At 44.2% G+C, this 8,102-nt stretch overlaps 1 long non-coding RNA gene across 1 annotated transcript in view; it reads right to left on the reverse strand.

The window, feature by feature from the left end:
* The window catches only part of LOC311518383, a 78,120-nt gene extending 70,449 nt beyond the window's left edge, over nt 1-7,671 (reverse strand). Inside the window, exons 1-2 of the long non-coding RNA XR_014710970.1 lie at nt 7,412-7,671; nt 2,703-2,899 (exon numbers count right to left, since the gene is read on the reverse strand). This is a non-coding gene — a long non-coding RNA (uncharacterized lncRNA). The remainder of the gene's footprint in view (nt 1-2,702; nt 2,900-7,411) is intronic.
* Between the last annotated feature and the right edge of the window lie 431 nt (nt 7,672-8,102).

The following is an 8,102-nucleotide window of genomic DNA, read 5'->3' on the forward strand; positions in this document are numbered from 1 at the left end:
TGCATCAACACGGAAAGCACAGATCCCAGATGCTACAGAGCTGGTTTCTTTTGGTCAACATTTACTGAAAATCTGATATTCTGAGGAGAAGGGAGGAAGCACATGGGAAGTTAAACTATCGTTGGAAAGCGACTAATTCACTCATGCACTATTTATGCCTTCTGTGGAAGACAGAGGATACTGGGCTAGATAGACTTCTTGTGATTAAAAGAATATGTCTTTGGTTCATATAAAACTTTGTTATTGTAGAAAAACAATGAACACTGACAAAAAATATTCAACACTGAACAACTAGACAGGCATATAGTACTAAGATAGCTTAATATGAAGGGAGTGTGTTCTAATGGTTAGAGCAGGGGCATAAGAGTCAAGGATATCTTGATTCTATTTCTGGCTCTCCAACAGACATACTGAACGACTGTGGACAAGCCGGTAAACTTTTTCTGTGCCTTAGTTTACCTATAGTCTATCACTATAATAGCTCTACCACAGGGACGCGGTAAGGCTTAACTGATGGTAAAGGGCTTTATAGCCCTCACTTTTACAAAAGCAAAAACCGGGCTTGTCCTCATTGGAGGACAGAGGCCTCTGGTCCTGTAGCCTGCTGCACAATTCCAAACTATCGGTCCCTCGATTTAAAGATGTTTATACTGCTGTGCATCACTGAGCTCTCTGAGCAAAACCGATCAGCAATAGGGAATTCACGAGCCCTAACAGTCTCAAACTCCCAAACCGTCCTAAAATGCTCTCTGTGCAGGCCAAGTGAGTTGCACTGAGTTTTCTGTTCAGTCTTTTTTTTTTAAAAAAAAATGCTAGAAGTTAATCTGACTACCCCTTTCTTTCCGGCAATTGCGCTGTTGGTACGTACATATCCCAGCCTGCATACAGCACGGATTCTGCACCTGATAGAGACATAGGATAACTCTCTGTTGGCTCACCTTTTGGAAAGTCTCTCTCAAAAACAACATGATGCCACAGATCAAAGAAAGAGCCCTGGAATAGGGCATGTAGGCATCATCCACAGGTTGGCAGGGAAGAAGTGAATCACAGGTCGGGTGCTTGCCCTGAGTTCAGGATATTGTAAGGTAGTGCTAGGCTGGGCCAGCTACATATAATGAATAAACCATGCCCCCTCCCCCTCCCCTCAAGCACACGCAAAACAGGGGTGTGCTGTAGGCAAATGGGAGCTGCATCTGGCAGTGAGTCAGAATCTAGAGAAATGTTGGTATAGCAGGAGTTAGTATCCATCAGAGACAAAGCAGTCAGCTCACTCTTCCCTTCGATGTCATGGCAGGATTGTAATAAGGAGCTCCTGGGAATCCCTTCCTGCACATCACTGGGCAAAAAAATGGTTTAATTCTCATCAAAGGATGACAGATCCCCCTAACAGGACAGTACTTCTGCTGCAGGGCTGCAGTGCAATGTCTGCATCAGGTATCAGTCCAAACTTTAGTGTAAAACAAACTCATGCCTCGGCCAAGAAGTGATTGTGCTACCAGTTGAATCACACTAACATGCAATGCCTTTTGAAGGAGGACGGTAGAACTTTTATTACAGCTGATATGCAGGAATGTAAGAACCCCCTCGAAGCAGAACCAGGCTGAGTGTAAAGTGCACTGAATTCCAGCAGGTGCCATTCACATCAATTAGTTCAGAAAGTGGGTCAGCCTTCCTGCTGCCTTATCCACTTGCTGATTGCCTAAAACTGACTTCCTGCTATTCGTACCATCTGCTGACTCCCTTCTGCTGCCCTGTCCACTCCTTTAGAATTTTCCTCCCCAGATCTACCATTTCCCCCACTAAGCGACTTAAAACTGGGTTGTTTACAGTAAAGATCTTTGAACTGAACAGAGGAGAGAAAGTCAATATTCAGACTAGTAAACGAAAACAGAGCTTGTGCTCCAAAGGTTTTAGAAACACTGCCAAAGATGGGGATTGCTTTCTTACCCTGCCTCCAGCAATGTGTGCACACACATACACCAGTGGCGCCAATTCAGATATTTATTGGGGGGGAGGGCAATCCTGCTCTGGCAGGGACCCTGTTCCAGTCCCCACTCATCCCCTACCCTCCTGCAGGGACCCTGGGCCTCCCTTGGCCAGGGAGTCTCACCTCTTTCTCACCCACACACTTCATGAGTTGGTGCCACCCTGTGCTCCTTTGTACTGGAACAGACTCCATATGCACCAGGTCACAACACCATTCAGCCTGGCTGCCCCTCTCATCTGGATGAAAGGGTGGCCAGGCCAAATTTGAGTGATGGTGTGACCCCATGCACTAAGTTGCAATGCCACTCACTGATATTTGGCCTGGCCACTCCTCTGTCTGTCGAGAGGGACGGCCAGGTCAAATTTCATTGGCATTGTGATCACATAGCCAAAGCAACTCTCGGGAACACGTTGGCGGCAGCAGCGGTACTGATTCAGTATAGGACCACTGCTTAAAAGTAGTCAGGCCACGGCCCACCAGATCCACGGCCTATGGAACTTGGAACAAGCGCAAACACCTTGGGATGGGGAAGCATTTGTCCCCTAATCCTCTTTAATTAGTGCCACTGACAGGCCAAGCTTTGACCAAAACCACCCTCCTCCCATGAAAAGCCTGGTAAACCTACAGTCCTGTCAGCCAAAATATGTGGCAAACACATAGAGCAAATTTCAGAGTTTTGTCAGTGGGTCATGACATGCCAAATCCTGTCCCCTACCTTTAATCTGCAGCTTCCCATAATCCTTCAAAACCTTTCAGTGGAGTGGACACCATGTTATGGAAGATCACCTTAGATCTGGAATGGTCCCCAGTGAAAGGCTTCTGGTCTGATGGTATAATATTGATGCAAGAGTTTATTTCAGTGTGTGTCCCCCAAATTCCTCTTCCTGTGGTGATATGGATATCTCCTGATTACTGAAATTAAAAAGAGACAGATGCCTGCTTAGAATTCTTGTGCCTGCAGCCTGTAAATGTATTTCATCACTATGGCTGCATAAACAAATGTCATCTCGAGAAATGTGGTCTCTCAGAATGAAAGAATTAAGAGAAATGGAGGAATTTACCACCTCTAATGGAGTAACAACTGAGCTATTTGAGGAAAGATGGGCCAAATGGGATGAACGGATGAAAAAAACGTAATAATAGATACACTTACTGTAACTCAGACCCTACACTGCCTCAACTCTGTTATATTCTTGCATCTGTCACCTTCTCCTTTGATATTTATGTAAGAAAACAACATCTATCTATCATTCATAAAAATTATGAACTAAAATGTCATTTGTAATTGAAATGCATAGTTGAGCATAGGCAACATGGAAATAAGAAAGGCACAGGTTAGCTTCAGACAGGTTTGAGAACTCACTCCTTTAAAGGAGTTCTCCTGTTCGGAGTCAGCCCAGACACTACAAAATTCCTGCAAATTTCCCCATGAGTCCAAAACTCTTTTAATCTTACTAGGCTGTAGATGCCACGCAAGACTTTTCAAAGAATGCAATTTAGTGTGGTTGATTTCACAGATCCCTTGATGCAGGCTCTCACAAGACCCTGGGGCCCACCACACTTTTACAGTGATGGCACTGGAGTTATTGCATTGGCTGAAAAAAATGATATCTGAGATTTACTTAGTGCCTTTCATCTCGAAAGGCTGCGTATATTTCACTCCCCACAGAAATGGAGTCACCTCTTGTGTGGAGGAACAGGAGTTGTTCTATGGTAGTGACACTACACATCAGTTTTTAAAGGAGAAGTGAAGAATATAGTCTCCGTTGGTAACAACATGGGATGGGCAGAAGGTTGCTGGAATGTGATTAGGAAAGGCACGGTAAAATCTTTCCCATAAACGCAAAGAAACAGACACACCTTTCTCTCACCAGTACTTCCAGGAAAGAGAGACCATCTATTGCCGTTTGGACAAGCCATTCCAGATGACTTGCCTGTATTGCAAGCACCCTTTCAGCTCCCCTCAGTGAAGCTGCTGCCTGCATTACACAATCGTATGGCTCCTTCCTCCCGCCACGCATCCTACATTCATAGGGTAAGGGTCTGTCCCCTTTGTGTAACGTGATAGGATGGCATGTGTTTCATCCTTCCTCTTTAATTGGCAATTTCCTGAGCCTTTCATTATAATTAGCATAATTCCACCTGAGAATTACAAACGTTTTTATACAGGTTTTGCATTGGCCTAACTTCATGGACTTCAGTGAAGCTATTGATTAAGCCTGTAGCTACGAACACAACAGTGAAGAGTGAGACAAATGTAATGGTCAGGGGAGGGTGTGAAGTAGGGAGGCATTTAGGGGTCATCTCCTGACAAATTTGGAAACGCCAGGTGCAATGCCCTGCAGTGTAGGAAATTTTAGACTTTAGATTAAGAACTACATTTAGATTAAGACCTGTGACTGGTCCCAGTATAAGGGCCTGATTCTCCCGTCTCACACCTAAAGTAGCTATTTACACCTATCGTAAAGCATGTGCAGAATGTTACCATTATGATTCACTAGTAGCTTACCCCCACTTTTCCCAGGTGTAAACAACAACTCACAAGATGTGGAAGTGGAGAATCATGCCCCCAAATATTTTGTTTCATTAGTTAATCAAAAAAAGCCAGGGTTAATTTTGTATTTACAACATTGTCTAGATAGCACAGGGAACAAGAACATTTAGCCCAATTGCTTCCTTTGTGTCCACCTCAAGAACCAGAAAGATGCATTGAGCCTTGATATATCTTCAGACCCAGTCAATGAGACAAATGACATGCACGTGCCAGACAGGTGAACCAACCACACGTAATTCCAAAACAAAACAAAAAAATCCTAGTGCCAGAAATCCATCTCAGAGTGAAAATGAAGAAAAAGACTATTCCTGCCCTTCAGCAGTTATCAGTGCTGTATCATAGAGAAGAAAGGCAGGGAGCTTACACTGTGACAGATACCAAGAGACCAGAGTGCTTAGATTTGTTGCGAACATATCCATGGACTAATGTGAACTCTAGTTCACACAGAGGTCAGGATGGCGCTATGTGGATGAGAGCATGATTACAAAGATAATCAGGATTGGGTGACAGACTGCACAATACACCCCTTAGTGAGCAAAAGGTCTCCGATTTACCTGCAGGCTCTTTTCCTTCTTCACCTTTTGTCAGTGGTTTGGTACTATCCATTTCCATCTGCATTTATCAGACCTCTCCCCCACACACACCCTTTTCATCACTGCAGTGGCTAATTAACCAATGCCAATAAAGTAAGTAGTGGATAAAGTAAGCTTTAGTTTACTTTTTGAAAATGTAAATCCAGAGATTCCTATACAGAAGGAGCTGCAAGATGAGCACAGCCCAGCAGCTGAAACGGCATTTTATAGCTGTCCCCACTGTACATTGGCTATTAGGCCTGTATACTGTTCTTCTTTATCACCCAGGTCCAATGCAGCATTGTCATTCTAAACGGTCATCTGATGTCAAGTGCTCTGTCTTTATGAGAGACAGCGAGAGAGAGAGAGAGAGAGAGAAGGGCTGGGCTGGGCTGGGCAGGGCAGCTTGATGGGGAGAAAAAAGTAAGATGAAAGACAAGGTGCTGGGTTTCTCCCAAGTCAATCTGCTGAAGAGACCAGACTTATTTTCTCGCCTTACAATGCTACACAGAGGTGCAGTCAAAACAAAATAATAATAACGTTAAAAACTAATCTGTGGCTTCCTGCTATTGCCTCTCTGCGCCGTTCGGGATGCATGTTCCTCAGAGTCTCATCCACTAACATTTGTCTACATCGCTCAGGAAATCATTCAGGGCTTTTACATCTCCGCCCTAAACAGAAACCCCGACCTTCTTGCTGTTAATGTTGCTATGGACCTAGATTTCCAAACAAATCCAGGCTAACGACCAGGACCCATTGCCATTCACACACCACCAGTTAAGCTATGGGAGCCTGCTCTCCATCAAGCAGCTCCTGACGCCAGAACTTTTGACCTCTCTAGCTTATCTCATTAGTTCTGCTGACAGAGTTGATGCCATGTGGCGGACATATTCCTGAGACTCCAGAATTCCTTATTTGTGACGCAAGCAATTATGAGGCCAACATGGTGGCAAACACTGAGTCAAACTGCATTATGCTCTGTCCCCAACATCATGAGGGAGACTGGTATTGACATATGCAGGTCTCAGACATGTTCTGAGACAGGTATTATTGAGTGCTGCTCTGAGGGGATGTTGGCTCCAAGTGAACCAACCCGTCCAGAATTGTCTTGGCTCAAGCTAAAAAGTTAGAGTGGACACTGCACGGGGCAAAGACACTTAACTCCTGACAGCATGATTTATTTGAGCCTGTCAAGATTCCTCCCCCACTCTGAATTCTAGGGTACAGATGTGGGGACCTGCATGAAAAACCTCCCAAGCTTATCTTTACCAGCTTAGGTCAAAACTTCCCCAAGGTACAAAATATTCCACCCTTTGTCCTTGGATTGGCCACTACCACCACCAAACTAATACTGGTTCCTGGGGAAGAGCTGTTTGGACGCATCTTTCCCCCCAAAATACTTCCCAAAACCTTGCACCCCACTTCCTGGACAAGGTTTGGTAAAAAGCCTCACCAATTTGCCTAGGTGACTACAGACCCAGACCCTTGGATCTTAAGAACAATGAGCAATCCTCCCAACACTTGCACCCCCCCTTTCCTGGGAAATGTTGGATAAAAAGCCTCACCAATTTGCATAGGTGACCACAGACCCAAACCCTTGGATCTGAGAACAATGAAAAAGCATTCAGTTTTCTTACAAGAAGACTTTTAATAAAAATAGAAGTAAATAGAAATAAAGAAATCCCCCCTGTAAAATCAGGATGGTAGATACCTTACAGGGTAATTAGATTCAAAGACATAGAGAACCCCTCTAGGCAAAACCTTAAGTTACAAAAAAGATACACAGACAGAAATAGTTATTCTATTCAGCACAATTCTTTTCTCAGCCATTTAAAGAAATCATAATCTAACACATACCTAGCTAGATTACTTACTAAAAGTTCTAAGACTCCATTCCTGGTCTATCCCCGGCCAAGACAGAATATAGACAGACAAACAGACCCTTTGTTTCTGTCCCTCCTCCCAGCTTTTGAAAGTATCTTGTCTCCTCATTGGTCATTTTGGTCAGGTGCCAGCGAGGTTACCTTTAGCTTCTTAACCCTTTACAGGAGAGAGGAGCTTTCCCCTGGCCAGGAGGGATTTCAAAGGGGTTTACCCTTCCCTTTATATTTATGACAGAGCCATTGACCAATTCACTAGTCATAGTGTCTCCACATATGGGAGCACACTCCTAGCTATGTAAGTCTTCAGAAGTTTATTTTCACATGCTCTGGCACTTCCTAATAACAACATATCTTACTTCTGTATTAATAGAAGCACACGCTGCTTGGTAAGCAACTTAGGACTTTCAAAGCTAACCTTGTCATTTCAAGCCAGGCTCACATTTTTGTTTTCCGGGATCCAAATGCTCTATGTAAGTGGTTCATCAAGGTAGCAGCAGCGTCCCAATTTAGGGATCAATTGCTCTGACTGTGGCTGCTCTGGTGCAGAAGCAATCCGGTCAGATTTCTCCATAGGTTGATGCCTTGGAGAATTGTTGCTACTCTTTCTGTTAGGAAATGTTGAGTGCAGTCAAGAAGCAGAAGTTGAGGCTGCCCCTGCTAGTGCTGTATCTGAGTCTTCAGAAGATTCCACTGTCTGATTTGCCCCTTCTGGCCTGTCTGTGTAAAGTAAAGTGCCTGAGCTATCAAGTTACAGTCTCTCTCTCTCTCTCTCTCTCTCCTCTCAATCCGTGTGAAACCTGTCCCGTATGAACTAAGGATTACTGTGTGTGGCTAGCATGCAATGTGTGGTTTGGAACATCCTGTCGAACTGGGTATTACTGTACAACTGCTCAGTCACTTTCTGCATGAGACTGCTGGCAAGTCCACGTGTGTTTTTCACGTACACTTACTGGATCTAGTTGCTCTTTTGCACGAGTCATTATTCCAGGAGGTTTATGACTCAGTAGCCATATCATGGGAAGTAGATTCAAATGGATTGAGGATGACGAAGTGGGGATTAGGTTAATATGTCACCAAGAATGCTTTCTAAGCAGTTTTCTGCATGT

This window comes from Lepidochelys olivacea, assembly GCF_965140295.1.
Source record: "Lepidochelys olivacea isolate rLepOli2 genome assembly, chromosome: 3".
NCBI lineage: Eukaryota > Metazoa > Chordata > Testudines > Cheloniidae > Lepidochelys > Lepidochelys olivacea.